The sequence below is a fragment of the Pelophylax lessonae genome (genome assembly GCF_965119305.1).
Source record: "Pelophylax lessonae genome assembly, chromosome: 7".
Lineage (NCBI taxonomy): Eukaryota > Metazoa > Chordata > Amphibia > Anura > Ranidae > Pelophylax > Pelophylax lessonae.
This window is the reverse complement of record NC_138774.1, coordinates 212,202,982-212,219,275: the sequence shown is the minus strand read 5'-3', so window position 1 is coordinate 212,219,275 and position 16,294 is coordinate 212,202,982.

Sequence of the window (16,294 nt, the reverse complement as noted above, 5' to 3'; positions counted from 1 at the left end):
TTTTAAATTGTCGCCTATGGGGATTTTTAAGTACCAAAGTTTGTCGCCATTCCCTGAGCGTGCGCAATTTTGAAGCATGACATGTTGGGTATTTTTTTACTCTGCGTAACATTATCTTTCACATTATGGAAAAAAAATTGGGCTAACTTTACTGGTTTCTTATTTTTCTTATTAATTCAAAAAAGTGAATTTTTGATCAAAAATACTGCAATAATCTCCATTTTATTCTCTAGGGTCTCTGCTAAAAAAAAATATATATATAATGTTTGGGGGGTTCGAAGTAGTTTTCTAGCAAAAAAAAAACTGATTTTAGCTTGTAAACACCAAGTGTCAAAAATAGGCCTGGTTGGTAAGTGGTTAAATCTATCCCAAAGTTTGTAAAATCTAAAACATTTGCATGAACCAATTAATATATGCTTTTTGGGATTTTTTTTTTTTTTTACCAGAAATATGTAACAGAATACAAAGTGGCTTAAACTGATGATAATTAGATTTTTTTTTTTTTTTATAAAAAAAATTTATTGGGAAAGTTTTATAGCAGAAAGTAAAAAATACTGTCGGTCTTTTTTTGTTTATAGCGCAAAAAAATAAAAACCTCAGAGGTGATCAAATACCATCAGAAAAGGGGTGTGGCAAGAGGATGAAGCCGTGAGGAGGCTCACAATAGAGGTCCGACACCCGTAAGCAGGCATCCGCCCATAGCAGCGAGCAGCAGCATCCTCCCCCCTCAGACGCCGGAAGCGAGTGCACGAGGCGGTAACAGACTCCTCCGAGGGCGGCAGTTTTCTGAGACCGGCGTGGACTCCAGAGCGGAGCCCAAACCTCACTATACAGGGACCCGGACCCGGGGAGGACAGAGCAACGCCAGGCCGCATATTGGGTCATAGACCCGGGGAGAACAGAGGGTCGCTGAGGTGCCCAACATAGGTACCGAGACCCGGAGAGGACAGATCCACGCTGAGACTACGGAAATACAGGGGTCCAGATCGGTCCCAAGAAATAGACTGAGTCAAATAGGACGGATATCAGCGTACCCATACTAATGCGGAGGCAGGTGGGAAACAGCTAAACCGACAGTGCGGGAGTACAAGGATTGAACCTGAGCATAGAGAAAGTGCAGCAACGGCCCTGGTGAGTGCAAAATCTGTATAAACTGTGGTGACACTCGGGGGGGGGGGCTGTGTACTATGTTATACTGGGGGGATAGAGACTGAAGGGCAGAATCACGGATATATCTAATTAGCGGCTGGTGGATTAGCGGTGAAGAAGTCTCAATGTCAACTAACAGCTAAGTTCCCATCCCCCATATCCTCCATGCAGAGAAATGAACCCCAGAATATAAGAAGATCTGGCAGGAGGGCGGACATCTCTGTTTACTTTCTTAGGGGTGCACAAAGTGGGAGAGTGGAGGAACCGTCCAGAATGGCACCAACAAGACCAGGGGCTTCTGGAAATACAGGAGTAAAGAAGGACAGTAAAAGCAGTAATAATAGTAAAGAGACACAAGCCCAGCAAATGGAGGACAAACTGGAGCAGATTGTCTCTCTAAGTGATGAGCATCTAACCCCACAAGAATCCCCCCAGCAAAGTATGCCCGCACAGACCTTGGAATGGAAGGAGTTACTTGCCAGTATGCCAACAAAACAAGATCTGTCAACTATTGCAGCCTCCATAGTAAGTTCACTCACCATTGAAATTAACTCCTTGAAGGGCCAAATGCAGACAATGGACACTAGAATAGATGGAGTTGAAAAAGAGCATACCCAGATTATAGAGAAAGTTGAAAGTATAGAGGTGCAGCAGAAATTATTATCCAAACAGCTAAGTGTGATCCAGCTGCAGCAAGACGACGGCGAGAATAGAAATCGACGCAATAATATACGTCTTAGGGGGTTACCTGAGACGATAAAAGGGCCGGAACTGTCAGACAAGATAACAGGCATTTTCAATGGACTTCTGGATAGATCTCAATTGGAGCCAATTGAGATAGACAGGGTCCATAGAGTAAGGGCCCCGCGGAGTATGGGGGAAGGCTACCCACGAGACGTCTTAGCTAGGATCCATTTCTTCGCACTAAAGGAAAAAATAATGAAGAAAGCATGGGATAGGGGCCCCTTTGAATATGAAGGCTCTATGATTCGTCTCCTACCAGATCTATCCAGGAACACTCTCAGAATGCGTGCAGTAGTTAAACCTTTACTGGAAGAAATTCAGAAAGCGGGGGCTACCTATCACTGGGGTCACCCTTTTCATCTCAAGGTTACGAAAGGGGAACTGCTTTTTACACTACGATGGCCTGATCAACTACCGGGACTGTTTGCTTTTTTGGGGTCACAGCCGGTGCAAGTTCCTGATTGGCTTGACCCCCAAGTGATTAAGAGAGGCCCAGGAATCACTTTACAGGAATAGTGACATGATTACAGTTGGATGATGCTAAGCAGTAAATGTTCTTATCTTCTGTGGTTCTTTTTTTTTTTTTCTCTTTTTTTTTTTTTTTTTTTTTTTGGTTGTTTAGATCTTGGACTTTTTATACCAGCGGGGCGGGGATCAGTGAGGGTGAGGGAAGATACTGATCCTAGGAGTAAGGGAGGAATCCTGACTTCTTCTTTTTGATATTATTATGTGAGCAGTACAAGGGCTTCTAATGGAGAAGTCATAAGGATTTCCTTTTGATACAAGTACGGAGTGAGCCTAGCCCTGGTTGAGAAGGAAAGGGTTTAGAGTGTAAAGAACCAACAGGAGAGAGACAAATAGTGATAGCAAGTTGAGTAGGGGGTTTAGAATAGGAGATGAAGGGAATACAGGTGGTCAGCGAGTGATAGGAGGGAGGGATAATGGTAGGAGGATGGTTAGATACCAAGTACCGGGAGGGTTTTGGGGGGTAAGATAAGGATAGCCTCTTAAACAATGAGCAAGTTCAGGGACACTGATAGATTGAAGCATGTATGGAGGCAGATCGGTAGGGAATAATATATGGGGACCCCCAAGGCATCTCTGGTGAAGGGCGGATGCCCCGGGTGCACGGACCCGCTGAGATTGTTGTGTTTTACTTTATGTGTCTTTATCTGTGGATTTTTCTACCATTTTTTTTTTTTTTTTTTTTTTGTTAGTGTGTAAACACATGAAGAGAAACAGCTATTTTTGACAACTGATTTGGTCCTCCTCACGGTGCGAATCCTTGGATCGCACACCCAAATAGGAAGCGTCTTGGTACGCATGGTCAAAAGTTGACCACATAGGATCCCGACTTACTGGCATATCCGCGGAGAGGGGGGGTAGGGAAAGTAAATTGGTGCTTGGGGGGGGGGGGGAGGGGTTTTTTTTTTTTTTTTTTTTTTTTTTTCTCCGAAGGAGCGTTCATGGACTCACGGCACCTCTTTTAGTGTGAGGGGGACGACGACAGCGGGAGGGAGGGGGGGACGGGAGTACGTATTACCAAGGGAATAAGATTCGTAGACAGTACGTGGGGATAAAAATGCAGAAAATTAAAATCACTTCATTGAATGTCAGGGGACTGTCTACACCTGAAAAACGAGTACGTTTACTGGCAGATATGAGACGGAACCGGACACAAATACTTTTCTGCCAGGAAACGTATTTTAAAAAGGAAGCAACCCCAAAATTACAGAATAAAGATTTCCCTTGGTCGTATCACGCCCCCACCCCCATCCCTAAGTCGAAGGGCGTGAGCATTATTGTAGCCAAAGAGATACCATGGACATTTCTGGAAACACGTGTCGACCCACAGGGAAGATACCTGATGGTCAAGGGTAAGATAGGGGAAAAAACAATTACCCTGATAAATGTGTATTTCCCTAATCATAATCAAATTTCATTCTTAATGCTTATTACACCAATCCTATTAGAGTTCCAAGAAGGGATGGTAATTATGGGTGGAGATTTTAATTACGCCCCAGAGCCAATCATAGACACCTCCCAAGGAACATCACATCTCTCATACGCTAGATTAAAAAAACTTAGCAGGGAAATTACACTCCTCAATCTTGTAGACCCATGGCGTATTATGCATCCTAGTGAAAGGAACTATACGTACTTTTCTATGGTGCATAATAGATATTCTAGAATAGACCGTATTTTAATATCTCGGGGAGACTTACACAAAGTGGTAACTACACAAATTGGTTCTTTCTCCATGTCGGATCACTCTCCAATTGATATCCAATTGACTTTGAAGAAGGACCTACAAAACTTCCGTCATGGAGACTGAACGAATCATTATTACAAGGATTAGAAACAAAAACAGAGATAGAGGCAGAACTGAGGAGGTATTTTTCTAGAAAATCAAACACCACAAGTGACACCATCAAGCATATGGGAGGCACATAAATGTGTAATAAGGGGAGTGTTGATCAAAATGGGAGCAAAACGGAAACGAGAAAAGGAAGAGAAGATTGTTGAGCTGCTGACACAGATAGAGGTTTTGAGCGCCAGTCATAAAAAATCAGTGGCGAGGGAACAGCTGATGCCTCTCACCGCGGCCAGGGAAAAATTGAACGAGTTACTTTTTGAGAAGGCTATTCGAACAATAGTGTCACAAAAAAGACATTATTACGAATACTCTGACAAACCGGGCACTATGTTGGCTAGAGCATTAAGGGGACCCCAGAAAAGGACGGTAATAGCACAAATACAAACAAGAGGGGGACAGATGAAACATGGACCATCAGAAATAGCGGAAGAATTTAGTAGATTCTATCAAGAGTTATATGACATTGCCTCATCGGAGACAGCTGGAGGGGGGGAGGCTGGCTTCGATGAGGCGATCAAATATATCAGAGCTACGAATATGCCCACCCTGAAGGAAGAGCAAATCTTAGCATTAGAGGGGAAAATAACTGAGGAAGAATTAAAAGTGGCAATATCACAAGTAAAGCCACATAAAGCACCAGGACCAGACGGTTTGACGTTGATATATTATCAGAAATTTTATGAAAGTCTAAAGACCCCTTTATTAGAACATTTGAATTATATTGGGGAGGGAGGGAGAGTGCCACTGGATTCGTTGCGAGCATACATCACATTGATTCATAAGGAGGGGAAGGACCCAGCGGCGTGTGGGAGTTACCGCCCAATATCGTTATTGAATTTAGACACTAAACTGTTTTCCAAAATACTGGCCAATCGAATTCTACCTTACATTCCACAACTAATCCATTACGATCAGGTCGGTTTTGTTCCCACGAGAGAGGCAAGAGATAACTCGACTCGAACAATTGATGTGATAGCTGGCATGCGAACACGGAGAATCCCGATGATGATCCTTTCAGTTGATGCTGAAAAAGCATTTGACAGGGTGGCATGGAATTACATCCGTGCCACCCTGTCACATCTTGGCCTGGGAATATGGATGAGGACAGCAATTCTGTCAATGTATTCTAATCCCATGGCGGCGGTTAGAGTAAATGGCTGGTGTTCTAATTTCTTTCATATAAAAAACGGGACCAGACAAGGTTGTCCGCTATCGCCACTGATTTTTATATTAGCTCTAGAACCCTTTTTATGTAAGATCCGCCAAAATGCTGAAATAGAAGGAGCACAAATGGGTGGGGGACAGCATAAAGTAGCGGCCTATGCAGATGATCTTTTGTTCTATATAACAAATCCTGACAGAACACTCCCACTGATACTAGGGGCGATTCGAGAGTATGGTGAGGTCTCGTATTTTAAAATGAATATGTCTAAATCGGAAGCATTGAACGTGTCAATACCAGGGAATAAGTGGAATCAAATGAGAGCCTCTTTTCCATTTCAGTGGAAGAATAAAGCAATAGAATATTTAGGGATCCATATCACAGCAGATCCTAGAGATTTATTTGAGACAAACTTTATCCCATTGACAAAATCCATTAAAGCTGATCTACAAAAATGGCAGACTCTAGTGCTGTCTTGGTTTGGGAGGTGTAGCGTAGTAAAAATGAACATCTTACCAAGACTATTATATATGATACAGGCCATCCCGATAGCAATTCCAATGACGTTTTTTACACAGATCAGGGCAGCTTTAAGGACATTTGTATGGGCTAGAAAATCCCCACGAATTGGTATACAGACCTTAACATTACCAAAGGTGAGAGGAGGGGTGGGTCTACCAGACCTAATACGCTATTATAAAGCTGCACATTTAATGCGAGTGTTGGACTGGCATTGCAACGGGGAACATAAGCAGTGGGTGCAAGTAGAAAAGGAGATCATGTGTTCTACAACTATCTTAGCAGCATGGACGCCTATACAAAAAGATGACAAGATACATTTACATCCGACGATCGGAGCGACATTAAGTGAAATGAATAAGGTACAGAAACACAGCTTAGTGGCACCAGCAATATCACCGATGACACCCCTGGCAGGTAACACCAACTTTCCCCCAGGGAATTCCAACGCTAAAATTATAGGACTAATCAAGAGGGGCAAGGTCAGATTATGTGATTTTTGGACCCAGAGAGATCCCCCGACGATAACAGAAATGTTATCTTGGCCAGAAGGAAACTTAGACATGTTCAGTGCTTACCAGATCAGACATTACTTAAAACAAATACAGAGAATGGGATTTACTCCACGCCCCCTAACTCCATTTGAGACCCTATGCAGGGAAGGGATCAGAATACCACATGCTCTATCCTATCTGTACGAGCTTTTGGGGACATCACAGGAGGGAAGACCACTTAAATTTATACAAAAATGGGAAAGAGAGTTGGAGATACCTCTAAATCAGAAACAGGTAAATAAGATTCTAAGACTGACACATAAAACATCGATATCAAGCAGATACCAAGAGATTAACTACAAAATTTTGACCAGATGGTACCGTGTACCAGCTAAATTACATAAAATTGATAGAAAACATCAAGACAGATGTTGGAGATGTGGAGAGGAAGGCGGAACGATGCTGCATATTTTCTGGACGTGTGCATCGATGGGGGGTTTCTGGGACGAGGTTGCTCGCTTTACCGAGAAGTTAACGCTGACTAAGATACGAGAGGATCCCGTGCTATGCTTATTACATGGCACGAGGAGCTCGGTCAAGAAATACAGGAACTCCCTATTGATGCACCTTCTGAACGCAGCAAAAGCTTGCATACCGGCTCTATGGAAGCAAACATACCCACCTACAGTACAGTTATGGTTTACCAAAATTAGGGAAATATACAGGATGGAAAAGTTAACTGCAGCTCGTCTATGTATGGAGGAGCGATTTAGGGTAAGATGGCAGCCATGGTCCCAATTTACATGTTCGGAGGATTATCTTAGACTGATAAGTTAGAGGGGATGTTGTGAGGAAGGGATGCTCGAGGAGATGGGGAAAGACATAAAGTTAAGGAGGGAGGGGGGAGGGCAGGGGGGGGTTTTTTTTTTTTTTTTTTCCCCTTTAATGGGTGCTGGTACCTTTCCCGGACACCCCTCTCCGCGGGGAGCCAGTGGAGGGATCTTTAGGAGGCCTGACGAGTAACGTCAGGAGGGATTGTATTGTATGTAATGTACATAAGATGTATATAATGTAATAAGATGTCTGTATGTTTTGAAGGAAGCAAAGTATTGGTGTTGTGATATGAAATATGGTTCCTCCCCCCAATATTAAAGGTAAAGGGGGGGTGGGAGGGGGGTTTCACGGGGGCATAATTTCCCCCCTTTTTTTTTTTTTTTCTCCTCTCCCTTCTCTAAATGAGAAGAAGGGTCATACACCGCTCACTTATTCTTCCTGATGAGGAAGTCTTATAGGATTTTCCCTTTTTTTTTTTTTTTTTTTTTTTTTTTATCACCTAGAGTATGATCACGAGGTGTGACAAGTTTGGCACGGTTTGGGGCATGAGATTATAGGGAACACTATTATGTTTTTGTTGTGATATGTGTGGAGGAATTTATATATTGTGGGTGGGATGTGAGTCTGTTTTTTTTTTTTTTTTTTTTTTTTTTTTTCCCCGCACCTTGAGTACGGACACGGTGGTTGATAAGTATATGTATGTCACGGATGAGGGTAATATACGAACATGTTTTTCTGTTTTTTAGGTTTCCTCTGAGTTTTGCCTGGAGGAATTCCGCTCACTTATTCTTCCTGATGAGGAAGTCTTACAGAATTTTTTTTTTTTTTTTGTTTTTTTTTTTTTGTTTTTTTTTGTTTTTTTTGCAACAGGAGGGATAACGGGGGGGAGGGGCCAGGAGAATGCTTTGGATTATGATTGTATATATGTAAGTAATAATATGTAATGTATTGAAAACAATAAAAACTCGTGAATTAAAAAAAAAAAAAAAAAAAAAAAAAAATACCATCAGAAGAAAGCTCTGTTTGTGGGAAAAAAAGGACATCAAGGTTTTTTGGGTACAGCGTCGCAAGACCGTGCTATTGTCAGTTAAATCAACGCAGTGCTGAATCGCAAAAAATGGCCTGGTCATTAAGGGGGTAATAATAAAGAAATAGTGCTGCACCAGATACATCATTATAATTCACTCTCCTTCGTGATTAAGTGAAAGAGATCCCAAAATAATGTCCATAAAAAAAATCATATAAGTGATACAAATACAAAGAAGTGAAATAAATCAATAAATTACCCCCCAAAAAAATGTCCATCAAAAAGGTGTTATATTCATATATTAATGTGAAAAATTAATAAACTAATGTGAAAAATTATATAGAAAAGGTGAATAAAATTATGCAGTTAAAGTGAATCTGTGCACAAAAGAATCCCAGTCTCCAACACCTTTTCTATATATTTTTTCACTTTAATTTATGAATGTTTTCACATTAATATATTAATATAAGACCTTTTTGATGAACAATTTGATTTATTTCATTTCTTTGTACAGTATTTGTGTCACTTAAAATATTTTTTTTAAGGACATTATTTTGGGATCTATTTCATTTAATCACGAAGGAGAGTGAATTATACTGATGTATCTGGCGCAGCACTATTTCTTTATTATTGATGTTTAATTGTGGAGTGAAAACACTGAGTGTAAGCTGCCGGAGTTTATTCATTTTATTTTATTATAGAATAAACAGTAGTTGCGCTAATAGTTTTTTTTATTATTAAGGGGGTAAAACCTTCTGGGGCTGAAGTGGTTACGCAACTGATTCACCTAGCTGCCATTCTTCCTTTTTGCTATGGGTGTAATATAGTGAAGCCATAGAAGCTTGCGATCAACACTCAAGGTTATTTAATTACTTTGTATAGGGGCTAGGACAGTTTTGCGCTCCACCCTTGGCAGCAAACATTTTCCATTGCAAATAAAGTGGATCACTTGCTCAAACGTTTTTTTGTTTTCGCATTAGTACAAAGTACGTAAACGCCTTAATTTTTTTTTTGGTTTATTTTTTTTTTTTTTTTTTTTTTGGTTTTCTGTTCCCCAGTTGGGAGATTTTATCTTCACTTTCTATTCTAGAGTCACAACAGGAAATGGGAGGAAGTCTCCTCAAATCTTGCTTAATCGCTTGCTGACCAGCCGGCGTACTTTTACTGCAGCAGGTCGGACCTGTCCCACGAATTGACTTGCCTGTACGTTGCTTCAAAGGACTGCTAGCGGGGGCGCCTGCCCATTGGCCATTGCTATTGCCGCCGGGCACCCACGATCGCTCCCCGTGGAGACAGAACGGCGGTCTGCCATTGAAAACATGGCAGACTGCTGTTCTGCCAGTTATGAACACCGGCATCCTGTGTTCCTCCTATTTAAGAACACAGGTCTCTGTGTTCATGCAGCAAGCCTATCCCCTACAGTTAGAAAGCGCCCCCTAGGGACACATTTAACCCTTTGATCGCCCCTGGTGTTAACCCCTTCCCTGCAAGTGTCATTAGTACAGTAACAGCATATGTTTAGCACTGATTACTGTAGTAATGTCACTGGTCCCCATCAAAAATGTCAGTTAGGGGTCAGATCTGTCCGCCGCAATGTCGCAGTCCCGCAGAAAATCCCAGATCACCGCCATTACTAATAAAAAAATAAATAAATAAAAATGACAAAAGTCTTTCCCCTAGTTTTTAGACACGATAACTTTTGCGCAAACTAATCGAAATACGCTTATTGGGATTTTTTTACCAAAACTATGTAGCAGAATGCAATATGGCCTAAAAGGATGAAAAATTGGGATTTTTAAAAAACATTTTTCGGGAAAGTTATATAGCAGAACGTGAAAAATATTGTTTTTCTCACAATTGTTGCTTTTTTTTTTTTGGTTTATAGCGCAATAAATAAAAATGGCACAGGTGATAAAATACCACCAAAAGAAATCTCTATTTGGGGGGGGGGGGGGGGAGGACATAAATTTTGGGTTACATCGTTGCACGACCACGCAAGTGTCAGTTAAAGTAACGCAGTGCTGAGTCGCAAAAAATGGCCTGGTTATTAAGGGGGCAAAACCTTCCGGGGCTGAAGTGGTTAATCATATTTTAATGCACCTACCAAGGATCTAACATTCCCAGCAATTATCAACAATAATATTTTCTATCCAGCAGGAGTCCTCCCCTGACCTCTGGGCTCCTTGCCTTGTAAACATGACAAATGTGAAAATTCCAGCAAGTTATGGGGTCTGTATTACACATTAGAGGTGAGTCTGCACAGATGGAGAACACGTGTGGCTGATTTTTCTACACATTGCCTGCCTTCTCCTTTTTAATATCAATTACAGAAGTGGCTCTTATATTTCTTTTTTTTTTGTCAAAATAATGGATAAGGTTCGCAAGTGCATGCATCCCTCAAACAGAGACAAGACACTGAAAGCCCTATTCAGATGGAATTTACAATGAATTAAGGGGAAATTCACTGTAATTCAACACACCTGCTGCCCATTTACACCTGAGACCTTGTAACACTAAAGAGTCATATGACACCAGGGAGGGAAAATGGCTAATTGGGCACAATTTGGACATTTTCACTTAGGGGTGTACTCATGTAGTACTGCCTCCTAGAAGACGGCTGAGAATTGCACTTTCTGGATTCCCCTGGGTTACCCGTAGCAACAGTCTGTAGAAAGGTATCACTTTAGATGCTTGGCTCAGACAATGAACAAGTTTCTCACTTGCTTTGCGTGCTAGCCCCTGTCCACTGACTCTCCAATGGAGTGGTCCCCTTCCTGGGCAGACCCCTGGTAAGCTTCCCAGTACTCACGAACACTGTTTTTCCCAAGGTTGCTCTGCCTCCAACTCCACTTGACAGCATCCACTGGACCTCTTGGCTCAGCACCACACTTCTGGCTCACTAGGCAAACCGCCTGTGACCACCTTCCATACAGACAGGAGGAGAGAGCTGGCTTCCCACTCAAAGACACCCTGTCACATGTGCCCTTTTGTGGCTTTTATAACCTATCCCAGGATGCACAAATGTTTGTGCCAACCCACTGGGATAGTTACAAAGCCTGTGTGTCACTGGCGGGGTTTCCTCCACTGTCCAACAGGCCCCCCTATTGGATACAGTGGGGACACTCCCTCAGTCCAGATGAATCACACATGGACACATGCAACAGGCATAACTACTGATCGGGCTCCTCTGGTAAGCAGATGGAGCAGACTATGATTTGCCTGCTGCTCCCCTGTTAAGCAGGCAGAGCAAACTATTCTCCTTCCTAGCACCTATCTAGGAAGGTGCCATATGTATATATGTGTGTGTGAATATATATATATGTATGTGTGTATACATATATATATATATATAATATAATGTATATGTGTATATATATATATATATATATATATATATATATTATGTGTATGTATATGTACAGTGCCTTGCAAAAAGTATTCGGCCCCCTTGAACTGTGCGACCTTTTGCCACATTTCAGGCTTCAAACATATAGATATAAAACTGTGGGACACAATCATGAAGTGGAACGAAATTTATTGGATATTTCAAACTTTAACAAATAAAAAACTGAAAAATTGGGCGTGCAAAATTATTCAGCTCCTTTACTTTCAGTGCAGCAAACTCTCTCCAGAAGTTCAGTGAGGATCTCTGAATGATTCAATGTTGACCTAAATGACTAATGATGATAAAAAGAATCCACCTGTGTGTAATCAAGTCCCTGTATAAATGCACCTGCACTGTGATAGTCTCAGAGGTCTGTTTAAAGCGCACCGAGCATCATGAAGAACAAGGAACACACCAGGCAGGTCCGAGATACTGTTGTGGAGAAGTTTAAAGTCGAATTTGGATACAAAAAGATTTCCCAAGCTTTAAACATCCCAAGGAGCACTGTGCAAGCGATAATATTGAAATGGAAGGAGTATCAGACCACTGCAAATCTACGAAGACCTGGCTGTCCCTCTAAACTTTCAGCTCATACAAGGAGAAGACTGATCAGAGATGTAGCCAAGAGGCCCATGATCACTCTGGATGAACTGCAAAGATCTACAACTGAGGTGGACGACTCTGTCTATAGGACAACAATCAGTCGTATACTGCACAAATCTGGCCTTTATGGAAGAGTGGCAAGAAGAAAGCCATTTCTTAAAGATATCCATAAAAAGTGTAGTTTAAAGTTTGCCACAAGCCACCTGGGAGACACACCAAACATGTGGAAGAAGGTGCTCTGGTCAGAAGAAACCAAAAATCAAACTTTTTGGCAACAATGCAAAACGTTATGTTTGGCGTAAAAGCAACACAGCTCATCACCCTGAACACACCATCCCCACTGTCAAATATGGTGGTGGCAGCATCATGGTTTGGGCCTGCTTTTCTTCAGCAGGGACAGGGAAGATGGTTAAAATTGATGGGAAGATGGATGGAGCCAAATACAGGACCATTCTGGAAGAAAACCTGATGGAGTCTGCAAAAGACCTGAGACTGGGACGGAGATTTGTCTTGTATGTGTGTATGTATGTATGTATGTATGTATGTATGTATGTATGTATGTATGTGTATATATATATATATATATATATATATATATATATGTGTCATTTATGTGCGTGTGTGTATGTATATGTATATATAATATGAAAGTTCAAGTTAATTAATCACATCATAGAAAAGTTTAAAAGAATCACACATGATGCACAGTACAATGTTCTTATTATTATTCTATATTTGAATTTTACTGAGTGTTCCATAGTGGTTAATGTATTTCATAGATAGCTCCACTTTACAAGAAATCCATGCAATTCCATTCATCTCAGTATAGTGATCACAATTGGTTTATGGCATTATATGGTTACAGCAAAGTACAAGTACACTTATTTCCCCAAGCAAGATCTCTTTGGTTACTTCTACATGGGACTAAAGGAAAGAGGGGTCCAGGACTTCTTGTCCCAAGATGGCAGTATTGGAGGAGACCTTCTTCCCTCCCAATTCAATAGAAAAGAGCCCATAGAGGTACATAATTGGATATATAATGTTTACAGAGATTGTCTGAGCTCCCTGATTATTCTACTCCTTAAAGAGAAGTTCCACTCCCTGTAACGCTCCTGCGTTTTTAGTATAGGCTGGATTTGCAGCTGCAAAATCTCCACTCAGTAGTCATGTAGAGATGTGTTGAATACCAGATCCAACTCTCCAGGACTCATCACCGTGGGCCTGTCAGCTTCAACATACAGATATATACACACTCAATGAGATGTTCCTGGAGTGATAGGATGTATATGATAGTATGAAGGTGATGTGCTGAAGGGACAGGAGTTAACAGTGACAAGGATGGTAATCACTTGATAGGTTTGTATAGGAGAGTTCAAGATGGTATTTAGGAATGCAGATAGGTTAGTATCGAGTATGCGAACAGGTGGTGAGGACAGCAGATGACAAATACAGGATAGACTAACCCAGTGCAAGGATAGATAGTAGTAGACAGGAGAGCTAGCAATCTATGCAGCAGTGCAGATGATAGATGGTAGTAGGCTCAAGAGCTAGCAATCTATGTAACAGTGCAGATGATAGGATAGTATGGATAGGTAGTAACAGTCCTTAATGTGCATAGGTAGATAGTGCAATAAGGTTATGGAGGGTTCCCCTGCGGGGTACTTATCACTTGTAATGTTAGTAGTTTAGAGAGGTCCAGTAGATAAGGAATGATCTGGTAGCGAGATACAGGGATCAGTAGCGAGGTTCCGGTCTGCTCCAGGTAAAGGGAATAGCTGGAGGTTCCGATCGAGAGACAGGCTTGAAAGCATGTGGATAACAAGGCAGGTTGAACGAACACTGTGAGTGAGACCGCCGGCGGTTGAAATAGCCGCTCTGCGGCGCTCAGCAGTGACATCATCGTTCTTAAAGGTATATGCGTACCACCTGAAGAGAAAGGTGGGACGCATTACAGAGAAAGTGGTGATTAAGGGTACCGGAGGTACCAGAATCTTACAGTACCCCCCCCTTAAGGCCGGCTCCGGAAGGCCTATAGGACAGGTTTCTCTGGGTGTTTCGAGTGAAAGTTCCGTATAAGTCTAGGCGCATGAATATCAGAGGTATCTAGCCAGGTGTCGTCTTGGGGTCCATAGTTCTTCCATCTTATGAGATACTGGAGTCTTCCTCTATGGATGCGAGAATCCAAAATTTCCTTGATCTCATACTCTTCTCCGCCTTCAACTTGTATTGGAGGTGGAGGCAAGATGGTAGGCCTTATTTCTTGGTTAGGAACATGGGGCTTCAGTAGCGACACATGGAAGATGGGATGGATCTTGAGATCTGCTGGTAGGGTGAGCTGTACTGCAGCTTTTCCGATAAGTTTTTTAATTGAGAAGGGTCCCAAAAATAAAGGTCCAAGCTTCTTGCTAGGGATTTTTAATCTTAAGTTCTTTGTCGATAGCCAAACAAGGTCCCCAATAGCATACTGAGGAGAAGGTCTTCTACGAAGGTCGTAGTACTTTTTTTGTTGACTGTGAGCGTGTGATATAGTGGTATTGAGTAAACCCAAAGAGTCTTTTATTTGGGTAAGGTAATCCAAGGCTACTGGGTTACTCGATGGCAGGATGCATGGTGGAAGAAGAGTGGGATGAAACCCATAGTTCAAGTAGAACGGACTTTGCTTCGTAGTACTGTGGGTTGCGTTGTTGTAAGCAAATTCTGCTAGAGGAAGGAGATCCACCCAATCATCCTGCAAGTATGATGTGTAGCAACGTAGATATTGCTCAATGCACTGGTTGACTCTTTCAGTCTGTCCGTTGGTCTGAGGATGGTAGGGAGAAGTGAGCTTTCGCTCAATGCGTAAAATTTGACAAAGTGCTTGCCAAAATTTAGAGATGAATTGTGAACCACGGTCGGACAAAAGAGTTTTTGGAATTCCATGCAACTTAAACACGTTTCATCAGTAGTTCTGCTGTTTGTTTAGATGAAGGTAGTCTACGGATAGCAATGAAATGTGCCATCTTTGTCAAGTGGTCCACTGACACTAGGATGGTATTAAATCCTTTAGAGGGTGGTAGTTCTACTATGAAATCTAAGGACACAACTTCCCATGGAACCTGGGGTATTGGTAGACTACAAAGTAGTCCAGATGGTTTTGTAGTGTCAATTTTAGACCTTGCACAGATGTCACATGAAGAAACAAATTTTTGTACAGACGTCTTCATATCAGGCCACCAAAACTGCCTGGTGAGCAAATTAAAGGTTTTCGTTATACCCATATGTCCTGCCATGGGCACATCATGCGATAACTCCAAGATCTTGGTGCGCATAGTAGGGGGTATGTAGAGTTTGTCATTGTAATAGAGGAAGCCTTCTGCATCAGTACTTAGTTGTGGTGGAGGTGAATCCATTCTTATACTGTGCAAAATCTCTTCCATCAAGGAACGGACAACACCAATAATGCGTTCATAGGGTATTATGGGAATGGAAGGGATTTCGGCACAGTTATCTTCGGTTAATCGTGATAGCGCATCCGCTTTTTTATTTTTGTCTGCAGGCGTGTAGGTCACTAGGAAATTAAGGTAGTAACAGTCCTTAATGTGCATAGGTAGATAGTGCAATAAGGTTATGGAGGGTTCCCCTGCGGGGTACTTATCACTTGTAATGTTAGTAGTTTAGAGAGGTCCAGTAGATAAGGAATGATCCGGTAGCGAGATACAGGGATCAGTAGCGAGGTTCCGGTCTGCTCCAGGTAAAGGGAATAGCTGGAGGTTCCGATCGAGAGACAGGCTTGAAAGCATGTGGATAACAAGGCAGGTTGAACGAACAATGTGAGTGAGACCGCCGGCGGTTGAAATAGCCGCTTTGCGGCGCTCAGCAGTGACATCATCGTTCTTAAAGGTATATGCGTACCACCTGAAGAGAAAGGTGGGACGCATTACAGAGAAAGTGGTGATTAAGGGTACCGGAGGTACCAGAATCTTACACTCCCCCCCCCCCCCCCACCCAAAATTTAAAAAAA